This window comes from Onychomys torridus, chromosome 1 (assembly GCF_903995425.1).
Source record: "Onychomys torridus chromosome 1, mOncTor1.1, whole genome shotgun sequence".
NCBI classification, from domain to species: domain Eukaryota; kingdom Metazoa; phylum Chordata; class Mammalia; order Rodentia; family Cricetidae; genus Onychomys; species Onychomys torridus.
The window spans coordinates 120,054,184-120,066,933 of record NC_050443.1 but is presented as its reverse complement, the minus strand read 5'-3'; positions in this window follow the sequence as shown (position 1 = coordinate 120,066,933).

Below are 12,750 nucleotides of genomic sequence, written 5' to 3'. Positions count from 1 at the left end.
GGCAGCCTGTATGGAGTAGGAGGGATGGTGTGCAGTGTCCAGGAGAAATATCTTACAATGATAGTGAAGCCCTGCCAGCCTCTAGGTACCCCACAGGGTGTTGATGAGGTTCTCACCTACTTAGGCCCTGAAATGGGGAAAGAGACTCCCTGTCAACTGAAGGTCACTGTCCAAAGGTCAAGATCAGTAACAGCATGCTGGTCCTGGAAGAGGTGCTGCCACAGAAGGGTGCTGCCCCACGAGCTGGAGTGCAGGTAAGCTGAAAAGTGGATGCTGGTCTGAGTGAACAGGGACTCCACCCTGTGAGGTCCTGATGGATCTTGAAAAAAGAGATACTGTAGGGCTCAGGTGACATGCTCAGTGGTGGGGAGGCCTGGCCCACTTTGTGATTTCTGATCATACTCTCAGGAGTGTCAGGACAGGACAGGGCAGGAATAGAAGCTGTCACTAACAGTGGGCACAGGGTGTAGATGGAGGTCAGTGGAGGGCTGAGCACATGCAGAAGCGTGAGCTGATCCTAACTAGATAGCTGGAAGGTTAGACAAGACCGTGGACAAGAATGAGAGATGAGGACACTCGGGGTTAGTGGGGGTTCAACACATCCTGAGTTACATGGCAAAAACAAAAACAACAAACCAAGGCTGGGGGCTGGGGTGGAGTAAGAGGGAAGGAGAACAGGAGCTGAGTAGCCCCATCCAGTGCTCTCTACCAGGTACACCGAGATGTGAACTAGCAGCCCACATTACTCCGCCGCCGCAGCCATGCCCTCCCCACCCTTAATCCATGAGCCAAATACACTTATGTGCTCCATTGCACCTCCTCCGGCATCTGAACACAGAGACAAGAGAACCACTGCACGTTTGCAGAACAACAAAGACAAGAAGCAAAGGGATTTTAAAGTGTGTGTGGCGGCAGGGGTGGTTATTTTCAAAGCTGAAGGGGAGAGGTTCATTAAAAAATGATGGAATATTTAGCACTGCAGGAAATAATGTATTTCTTGGAGCTCATCCTTAGGCAGGCTGCTGCGCCATGGGGTTCATGGAGATGCCAGTTTTAAAGCACTTATACCTCTGTTTTTATCAGAGGCTACGCCCCTCTGGCTCCATGTCCTCCCTGCTGCCTGCTGTCTGTCTCCACCAAGCCCATGGTGGTGTTCAATGGCAGCTTCAGCTTGTACCTCCCTGGATATTTGGCCCCTTTGGTAGAACAGTGTAGAGTCCTGACCACTTCCTATGGGGCTGTCATTTCTTAACATCTTCCTTGTCAGCCAGTGCTTGGAGGGTGTGGCAGGCAGCTCCTCACATCTCTGACAGCATCACATGGCTATTGCTTCTCTGTAACCTGTCAACAGAAGACATTTGGGGGCTGGAGAGACAGTTCAGCCATTAGGAATTCACACTGCTCTTCCAGAGGACTCAGGTCCGTTTCTCTCACACATATGTCATCTCAGAAACATCTGTAATTCCAGTTCCAGGGGATCTGGTGCTCCTGCATGCACATGCTGCACATACATTCACAAAACAGAAGGCACATAGCATAAATAAAACAAGAAATAAATAGTTTAAAAGTAATTCTTTTTCTTAATTGAAGACATTGGGATGAAAAGACCACTTATATAACCATCGAAGTACCCATGAGGGACTTGTGGGGGTGCTGGTGGGGGTCACATGAACATTTATTTTCCAGTTTTGTTTTGCTTTGTTTTGTTTTTGAGACAGGTTTTCCTGTGTAGCTTTGGCAGTCTTGGAACTAGCTGGCCTCGAACTCAAAGAGATCTGCCTGCCTCTGCCTCCTGAGTGCTGGGATTAAAGGCATGGCACCACCACCCGACTATTTTCCAAATTTTTAAATCACAGGTTTTGCTCTATGCAGCTTCTGTCTAATGTGCATATGTATGTACATGTTTACAGCATGTTGTTCATAAGTGCCACAAATAGGAGACAATCAAATCACCCATTAATATATGTTTTCATACACATAAGAAAATAAAATATGTCCATGAACACATCTTGGTTTGAGTTTCCAGTAACTTCCCTGAGGGTAGTCATCCTGAAGTCATTCATACAACTACAAAGAGTGGGGGAGAATCCACGGGGCAGGGCACATAAAGGCAAGCAAGGGCAGATGGAGAAGTTTCCAGGGACGCGGGTATGAGGACTGGGGATGGAGGCTGGCCTTAAAGGGATAGGCCGTATTAGTAAATGTGTTAAAGTTTATGGCACTCAGGATCGTCACTGTTAGTGGGGATGGATGGATACAAAAGCCTGAAGGGCTGGGGATCTAGTGGAGACACCGTCCACTGTTTCCTCTGCTGATGTCTTCTCCACCGGCTGTCATGGTGGACACTGGACCAGCCCCGGGACTCTTGCCCTGCCCCAGAAAGACCAGAAAGGGAGAGGTGGAGGATAGGTTTCCACTGTTTTAGTTGCTCTGCCATCTGTCTTTCCTGGTGGCTGTGGTGTTTATGTCACCTACTATGACATCCCTTTGTGCAAGGCAGTCCCTTCCCATGGTGACTTTTTTTTTTTTTTAAATCACAGACAGCTTTAATTTGCCTGCACTTTTGCACACATAGGTACACAGTCTGTCGGAGTAGAAGCACACCTGCCTGCTTTTCTGGACAGCCACTCTTTCTTAGTCCCTGCCGACCCGAGTCTCTGAAGGGTTTTCCCTGGGTGCGCTCCAGGCCTGCTCCAGCCAGTCTTTGGGGTTACCTCACACCATTCTTCTTCAGAACCCCCGACTACTCCACTTCTGCTTCTCATTTGCTTTTTAGGATCCATCTGGCAAATATCAAACAAAAACAAAAGCAAAGGCCTGGTGAGGATTTGGTTACATTCATAGACACATCGGGGCAGAACTTACATTTGTAGAACAGCATCGAATTTTCCAAATCCCCGAGTGTGCACTAGGCTGCCTTTACTTAGGCCTCTCTTAATTTCAGAATGCTTTCTAGTTTCCTGTACAGCCTTAAAGAGTTTGTCAGGTTGATTTCTCGACTTAGGACTTTTTGTGGTTGTAAATGTCACAGCCTGAACTATTTTCTTCTCTGGGTGTGTATTCCTATTGTCATGAAATGTAACTGAGTGCACAGTCAGCATCATTCTCAACCTATCTTTTGATTTGATTTTTGTGTGTGTGTGTAGTTCTGTGGCTTTATCTGTGTATGCTCCCAGAATATCTAATCTTATCTGCAAACACTGGTTTTCTTGACTGACTGACTTTCCTAAGGCCTCATTTACTGTATGTATAGCAGCTGGCAAAGCAGGCTTTATCTGTGTAACCCTCAGGGGAAAGGCAAGTCCTTCAAGGCCATGGGACTGCCTATGATATTTATTCTAGCTGTTTGTAGTTCTCTTGAATTTGCATAGGGAAGCTCACTACTATTCATAACATGCCATCAAGGGCTTTCTTGCTAGACTGCAAAGATGCTAGGATGGATTTTTGCATTCCATAAAAATGTACATTAAAAGGTAATAAGCTTAGGGCTAGGGAGGTACTCAATGGGTGAGGTGCCTGTCCTGTAAGCATGTGGACCTGAACTTGAGTCCCCAGAAGCCGTAGAAAAGCCAGGTGCTGGCACACATCTGTAACCTAAGCACTGGGGAGGAAAACAAAGGCAGATCCCAGGCCTCGCTGGCCAGCCAGCCAAGAAGAATTGGTGAGCTCCAGTTTCACTGAAAATCTGTCTCTGAAGATAAAATGGAGAGCAGTTGAGGGACCCTCCCCCCACGTCAACGTCTGGCCTCCACATGCACACTTATATATGAGTACACACATTTGTACACGTATCCAAAAATATACCCTCACACAAATGAGATGAAAGAAAATAAAATGACAAAGCTCATACTTCTCCTGGGCACACATCACAGAGACATCTGCATATCAGTGTTCACTGCAATACTGTTTGCAGTTGGTAAGTTACAGAACTGGCCTAGGTGTCTGTCCACGGGGAAATGGACAAAGAAAGTGTCATGCAGATCCACAGTGGTATTCTTTTCAGCCAGGGTGGAGTCTGAAGTCAGCAGAGGGCAATGATATGTGATGGCCAATCTTGGTTGTCAACTTGACTGCATCTGGGATCAACTAAAACCCACGCTGCTGAGCATTCCTGTTATTGATTTTCTTGATCAGGTTCCCCGAAGCCGGAAGTCCCACCCTAAATCTGGGATACAGTCCTGATGGCAGCCTATATAAAAGGACATGGAAGAAGGAAGCTTTGGGTTTTTTTTCTCCTAGCCCTCACTCTGGCTGAGTATCTTGTTTGTACATATATCTATATACTGTGTGCATGTGGTGCCCATGGAGGACATCAGCCCCCTTAGTTATAGACGGTTGTGAGCCATCATGTGGGTGCTGGCCAACAAACCTGGGTCCTTTGCAGAAGAGAAACAAGTGCATTTAACCATGAGTCAGCTTTCCAGCAATTAAAAAATTTTTTTTTAAATTATTCTGTGTATAGTGTGAGCATGGCCACATGTGTGTCATTGAACACACAAGAAGGTCAGACTCTTTGGAGTCCATTTTCTCTCTCTTTCCAAGGACCAGAGATTGCGCTGAGGTCACTGGGCTTGGGCAACAAGCTCCTTCACTTACCTTGCCAGCCAAATTACATTGTTTCTACTAAGGGCTCTGTAACAGTGTTTCTCCATCTTCTAATTTGATTACATAATTTTTTCTTCCTTATTACGTTAAAGTAGATGTTGAAGAGATAGCTCAGTGGTTAAGAGCACTGGCTGCTTTTGGAAAAGTTCCCAGGAGCCACATTAGACAGCTTACAATACCTGTAACTCCAGCTCCTGGGGTTCTCATGTCCTCTTCCGGCATTCACAGGCACGCACCGCACCACACCAAACATAACTAAAAATTAAAAATAAATCTGGAGCTGGCAAGAAGGTTCCATGGTTAAGAGCACCGGCTGCTTTTGTAGAGCACCCAGATGTGGTTCACAGCACCTACATTGGGTAGCTCACAATTCCCTGTAACTCCATTTCCAGGGGATCTATTGCTCTCTTCTTGCCCCTACAAGCACTATAAGCACTCAAACACACATACACTTCACACACACACACACACACACACACACACACACACACACACACCACACACATGCGAACATACACACCACACACATACACACACATATACCACATGCACAAACACACACACACCACACACACACACACACACACACACACACACACACACACCACACCACACACATGCGAACATACACACCACACACATACACACACATACACCACATGCACAAACACACACACACACCACACACACACACACACACACACACACACACACACACACACACACACACACACACATAAATCTGAAAAAAGGATTGTAAATTATACTGTTTGTTGTTTTTTATCATTGAAACAACCTTGTGTGTCTGGGCCAAATTTAAAGTATTTTCTTTGTATTAGTATTCTTAAAACACTGCTTTATTTGCAGTTCTTCAGACACAGAGGCATGTGATAGACTTGGTGTTCTTCCCGCTCCCTTAGGGACATGTCACTGGGAGTGGGGTGTCTTTGTGCTGTGTTTGGAGCAGCAGATGATGGGGCCACGTGCCCTGGAGTTTCTAAGTGGGAAGAAGTCATGCTTTAAATTTGAAATGTGCTCTCCAGGCTTAAATGTATGAACACTGGGCCTCCAGAGGCTGGTGCTGTCCTGGGAGTCCCTGGAGCCTTTAGGACATGGGGTCAGTCTAGATGGAGCCATAGTGTGTCTGCAGAGGCAAAGCTTAAGGGCCCACAGGCTGATTCCCCTTCCAGAATGACCCCTCTGCCTCCTGATCCACAGAGATGTAATAAGCCACGCTGTAAGCCTCAGCTGCCTGGCCTTCCCCACATGGCACCATCAGGCAAAGGAAATCCTCCCTCCTCTTTTTTTGTTTTGTTTTGTTTTTGTTTTTCGAGACAGGGTTTCTCTGTATAGATTTGCACCTGTTCCTGGAACTCACTTGGTAGTCCAGGCTGACCTTGAACTCACAAAGATCCACCTGGCTCTGCCTCTCCAGTGCTGGGATTAAAGGCGTGCGCCACCACCGCCGGGCCCTCCCTCCTCTTAAGGGACTTTCTTCTATTGACTTTTTTTTTTTGAGACAGGGTTTCACTGTGTAGCTCACGCAGGCCTAGAATTTATAATCCCCTGGCCTCAGTCTTCCAAGTACTGGGATTACAGGTGTGGGGCACCGTGCCAGCCATCTTTTCTTATTTCAAACACAGAGAGTATGCTGCCCTTTATTGCATCTTCATTGCGAAAGTGGTTGAAAATTTGGTCTGCCTCCAGTGGGAGTACATTTATAGAAATGAGTTAATTTAAGTTATAAGAGCTAGTTAGAAACAAGCCTAAGCTGTTGGCTGAGCTTTCATAATCAATAATAAGTCTCTGTGCCATTACTGGGGAGCTGATGGTCCCGAAGAAAAAGTCTGACTACAGAAGACAGCTCAGTCTAAAGTGCTTGCCATACAAGCATGAGGACCCCAGTTCAAATCCCCATGTAAAAAGTAGGTGTGGTGGCAGGCATCTGTAATCCCAGTGCTGGGGAGGTTGGAACAGGAGGAACCCCGGAACTGGTTAGCCAGACAGGCTAGTTGAGTGAGCAAACTCCAGGTTCACTGAGAGACACTGTCTTAAAGAAGAAGGTGGAGAGTGATTGAGGAAAGACACCCAGTGTTGACTTCTGGTCTTCACATAGGAACACAAGCACACACCACATACACATACATGCACTCATGCATACAACACACACATATGTACACTCACAGACATGCACACATGAACACCAAGGAAGTAAGTTTGGCATAGGGGCTTTAGATAAAAACATGGATTTTTGCTTTTTGTTTTTGTTTTTTATGCAACACAGAATTTTTCACTAGAGAGAGGATATTATACAGTTTGGGTTACACACCTCTTTTTGGTGACCCCAGGACACTGTTCCGAGCTTGCACACACTAAAGGGGAAGGCTGGGGTTCATGTCACTTTGCTGTAGACCATGGGTGGGTGGGTGTGGACCTGCTCTCAGCTTCAGCTCCTGTTTTCCCTTTGGGTGTCTTCTGTGCTGTCTTTTTTTTTTTTTTTTTTTTTTTTTTTGAGACAGGGTTTCTCTGTGTAGCCTTAGCTGTCCTGGAACTCTCTCTGTAACCCAGGCTGACCTCAAACTCACAGAGATCTGCCTGCCTCTGCCTCTCCAGTGCTGGGATTAAAGGCGTACACCACCACTACCCAGCTGTGCTGTCATTTTATTGACTGAGTACCAAGCAACAGAGGCAGTGACAAAGTGGTTGGTGGAAATTCAGTGTTGAGAACGGTGACTTTTTCCAGTGATCACGGTTCACCCCTGACTCTCTATCTCCTGCTGCGGCATCGACACATGACCCAATGGTTTCACTTGTTAAAACCACCTTGATGTCTTGGTTGAGGTGGAGCCCATTATAATCTACTCATCAAACCAATGGACCTATTTTGCCTCCTGGTATTCTACTCTAAGGCTTCTCAGGAACAACAAAGTCATGGTGGGAATCAGGATACTTGTCTTTAAGCCACATGCTTTTCTTCAAATCTTTTTTGGTTATAAGTTTTCATCATATCTGATTGAAAAATGTTTTGGTTGGTTGCTTTCATAAGTAAAAAAAAACAAAAAACAAAAAAGCCTGTGGTGGTTTGAAAGAAAATGATCCCCAAAGGGAGGGCCACCCTTAGGAGGCATGGCCTTGTTGGAGGAAGTGTGTCACTGTGGAGGCAGGCTTTGAGGTCTCATATATGCTCAAGCCACATCCAGTGATACAGTTCATGTCCTGTTGCCTGCAAGATATAGAACTCTCAGCTCCTTCTTCAGCACCAGGTCTGCCTGCACACCATGTCTGGCCACAATGACAATGGACTAAACTTCTGAAAGTGTAAGCCACCCCCATTAAATGTTTTCCTTTATATGAGTTGCTGTGGTCATGGTGTCAGCAATAGAAACCCTAAAACAAAGTCCCCAGACCCCCATACATCTTTCTCATACTGAAGATCTGTTGGTATAAAACAGTGACTCCCACTCTCAGCCACTGGTACTCATCCTGCCCTGTGGATACCATGACTCTGGGGGTCTCACCAGGGTGGGATCTCACAGGGAGTGTGTGTCCCCTTGTGACAGGCCTATCTCCATCAGCACAGTGGCTTTAAGGTTCATCCCCATTTCAGCAGATGTTAGAAGCCCTTCCTTCTTATAGCTGAATTCTGCTGTGTACATGGCTACACTGCTGCCCCTGTCATTTATTGATGGACACTGCTGCCACTTTTGAGCAACACTGTGAATATTGCTGCATATGCAGCTCGCCACTGACTCCTTGCTTTCAGTTCCTCTGGGTATAAACCTTGAAATGGGATTCCTGGATTACATTGTGTATTAGTTTCTTTTCTTGTAACTGTGACCAAAATTCTGACTAGCAGCAACTTGAGGGAGGAAGAAGGATTTATTCTGGATCACAGTTTGTGCAGGTACAGCAGGCACATTATGGCAGGGAAGGCAAGTACACGGTGATAGTCCCGAGAGTTCTGGTAACAATACTCTGAAGTCAGGAAGCAGAGAGTGGACAGGAAAGGGATCTTGAAGGTCCATCCCCAGGGACAGACTTCCTCCAATGAGGCCCTGCCTCCTGAAGGATGCACAACTTTCCAAAACAGCACCACTAGCTGGGCATCAAGTGCCCAAACATAGGAGCTCATGGGGGACATTCCACACTCAAATCACAGAGCGGTAGTTCTGTTTAAGGTTTTGAGAACTGTATCATTTCTTCATTGTGCTGCTGGAGATAGAAGCCAGAGCACTGAGCATGCTGGGCAAGGGTTCCACCACTGAGCTACATTCCAGTCCTAGTTTACTCTTTTCTGTGACTGTATCATAATCTACGGTCTGGATAGACCTGTTTGTCTATCCATCTACACACTGAAGGGCAAAATCTGGCTTGTCTCCAAGTTTCAGCAATTATGGCTGTCACAAACACCCACACACAAGGCTGTGTGTGGATGTGTTTACAAGTCACTGGGCGAACACAGCTGTGTGAGATGCTGTCAGACCATCTGCCAAGTGGCCCAACCAGTTTGCGTTCCCACCAACTGAGGATGAGAGCTCCTGATGCTCACGTCCGCACCAGCCGGGTCCTCATGCTGCATGCCCTGCATTGTGCAGCGTACTGCTTTGTCGTTGTGAGAAGCAACTCCCTGAAAATGAATGACATCATGAATATTTCACAGGCCTGTTTGTGTAGAAGCCATTTTGAATGATATTTCTAATAAGTCTGGCCTCTCTCTGTTCCTCACTAAACGAGTCATAAAACGACTGGGTTTGTGTGTGTATGTGTGTGTGTGGGGGGGGTTGTCTCATGCCCTGTGACCTTGATTTCACTTACTAGTTCTAGCAATTTTGGTGGAATGATGTGAATTTTTACAAACTTTTTTTGAGCTGAGGATCGAACCCAGGACCTTGCGCTTGCTAGGCAAGCGCTCTACCACTGAGCTAAATCCCCAAAGTAAATTTTTAAATCACATTCATTATGACATCTGAGGGCTAATGAGATGGCTCAGCAGTTAAGAGCACCCATTGCTTTTGCAAAACTCCCCAGAACCCACATAAGGGCTCCCAACTATCTGCAACTCCACTTCCGGAAGATCTAATGCCCTTCTTCTGGCCTTTGGGGGCATTCTGTGAATGTGGTGCACTTGAATTCACAAAGACTTACACAATGCACATCAAATATTTAAATGAATACATAACGACAACACCCACAGGTCAGCATGCTTTCATTTTCCCTTCTATACCTGTGTAAGAGCGTCTTGTCCTGAACCTGGAGATCACCAATTGACTAGAACATCTGGTTGTGAGCCCAGCGATCCTCCTGACCCTACCTGTTCACCAGCACAGGAATTACAGGTGTGTGCCACCCTGCCTAGCCTTTACAGGGTGCTGAAAATGGAACTGGGGTCCCCGTGCTTGCACAGCAGGTTCCTTACTCACTGAGCTGCCTCTCAGGGCTCCCTTCGACATCTCTGTGTTACCGGGTGCCTTGCAGTTGAGCAGGCTATGTCACATGAGGGGTGAGTGGACTTTCCTGTCATGTTCCTGGTCACAGGGTAAGTGCCCCCTTTCTTTAATCATTAAGTACACTGCTGCTGTGGGCTTGTGGACATCTCAGGCCTCTGTTGAAGGAACCCTACTCTTTGCCTTCCTGTGAATGGAGCTGAGCTCTGTCTGGTGGGCTATCCAGCCTCTTGAGTCTTTTTATGGCCAGTTATGCTCATGTCCAACCTTTTCCCAGCTGTGCATTCCCTGAACAATCACGCTTGGCTGTGGTGTGGACTGACATGGATGTGGCAGCCATGGTGGACACTCCTCAGGCGTCGTCTCCATGTCCGTGTGTCCATGTGTCTAAACCTGCTTGGTCTGGTTTTGGTCCTGGTCATGCCCTTCACTTTAAAGAAGAAGAAGACTTTGAAAGTGGCTCTTCCTCTTCTATTTTAGGGGAAAGATGATGTGAAATTTGTGTTATTGCTTCCTCAATAACTTAATATACTTCACTAGTGAAAACATCCAGACTTAGAGGGCTTTCTTCTGCATTTGCTTTTCCTTTTCCTTTTCTTAAACTTGAAAAGGCAAAAGATGGTTCCGCTCATCTATTTCATCTTGAGAGAAGTTGGTGGCTCATGTCACTATAGAACTTGGTTCATTTCATCTTCACTGGGAAAATCTGTCGGTGTACGGTAGATGGTATCACAGTTACAAAGCTCATGGCTTCCACTGTGAATGAGAAGGAGAGGGACTTCCCCTGAACCTGGCTCATCTCACCCACCAGTGCCCTCTAGCCCCTTCCACTTTGCTCACAACAGCAGGGGTTCATTCTTCTTTATGACTGAGTAATACTCCAGTGTGCATACATACCCTTTCTTCATCCATCTATCTATTGATGGGCTCCTGGGCCATTCCACAGCTTAGGCTTTGCAAACAGGACTGAAGACAGCATGGATCTGCAGGTGTCTATTTGTATGTGGGTTTCATTTCCTTTGGCTATAAACCTAGAAGTAGACTAGCTGGATCATGAAGTAGGTCTATTTTCAACTGTGTGGGCAGTCTCCATGCTGCTCTCCTTAATGGCTGGACTAGTTTACATTCCCATTGCCAACGTACGGACATCCTCTTCTTCTGTGCTATTGCCAGAATATTTTTTTCTTTCTCTTTCAATGTAGGTTCTTACACTGTAGGCCAGCTCGGTCTCAAACTCAAGGCAATCCTCCTGTCTCGGCCTACCAAGTCATAGTATTATCATATGTGTGAACCATGTTGACCACATGCCTGGCTTCATTATCTTTACTTGCCATTCTAATGGAATGAACGGTAGGTTGGTTTGCTTTCCAGCAGTGCTGGAAATGGATCCCAGGACTCCAAGCTGGGTAGGTGAACTCTACTCCTGCACTACACCTAGTCTCTACATTGTTTTGACTGCTGTGTTCTGTATTTGTGGCCATGTGTACTCTTTCATATGATTAAGTGTCCCATTTTGGGTTGGGTTAGTTGAATTGGGTTTTTTTTTTTTTTTTTGCATGTCTTGTATATCCTGGATGTTAGCCCTCTGAAGCTGGTGAATTCTTCCTCCTACCCCGCAGGATGTCTCTCTGCTCTCTTGATTGATTCTTGAGCAGACAGAAGCTTTATTTATTTATTTATTTTAAATTGTGCGTGTGTCTACTGTGTGTGCACCATGTGTGTATAGTACCTGCAGAGGCCAAAAGAGAGTGATACAGACCTTTATAAGCTGCCCCACCCAACATGAATGCTAGAAACCAAACTGGGGTCCTTTGAAGTAGCAGCCTGTGCTCTTAACCTCTAAGCCATTTCTCTACCCTCAAATAGATATTTTAAAGCTTGATTTAATCTGTTTCTCTGTCCATGGAGTTGAGTCTGAAGCGATTCCCCTTTCATTCCTAATAGTGGTCATTTGTGTCTCCTTTCTCTTATCTGGTGTATAGGTGTTGCTGAGATGTCCTTAAATACCTGATCTTTTAAAAGAATCACCTTCCTTGTGCATGTTTTTCTGGGGTTGCAGGATATGTAGTCCCCTTTCACTGGCTAATTCTAATCAGCATACTCCTGCCTTTGGTGAACAAGGAAACCTCACAGGACACAGCCCTTCCTTGGGTCTCTTTTGTCCTTGTCTCTTGGTTATGTGCACACACGGAGTCCTCAAAACAGCCTAGCTGTCACAGTGATAGGCACATTTCAATGAGAATGGCTGGTTCCTATGACTAGGCTTGTGTCTGCTTAGAATGCGTGGAGCTCTGGGTTTGATCCTTAGCACATAAGAAGTAAACACGTAATGACGGCACACACTTGTAATCCCAGAACTTGGGAGGTGGAAGCTGGAGAATCAGGTGTTCAATGTCACCCTCAGCTGCATAGAAGTTTGAGGTCAGCCTGAGCTACATGATTATACTTACCACAACTGGAAGCCATCTTTCACCCTGACCAAGGTCCCATGCAGCCAAAGACCCACTGTCAAAGTGGAGAGGTGGCTCAGTGGTTAAGAGCACTTGCTATTCTTGAGAGGACCTGGGTTCAGTTCCCAGCACCCTCATGGCAGCTCACAACCACCTGTAACTCTAGTTCCAGGGGGATCTGATGCCCTCTTTTGGCCTCTCCAGACACCCACATACACACGGATACACTCATACTCTCTCTCTCTCTCTCT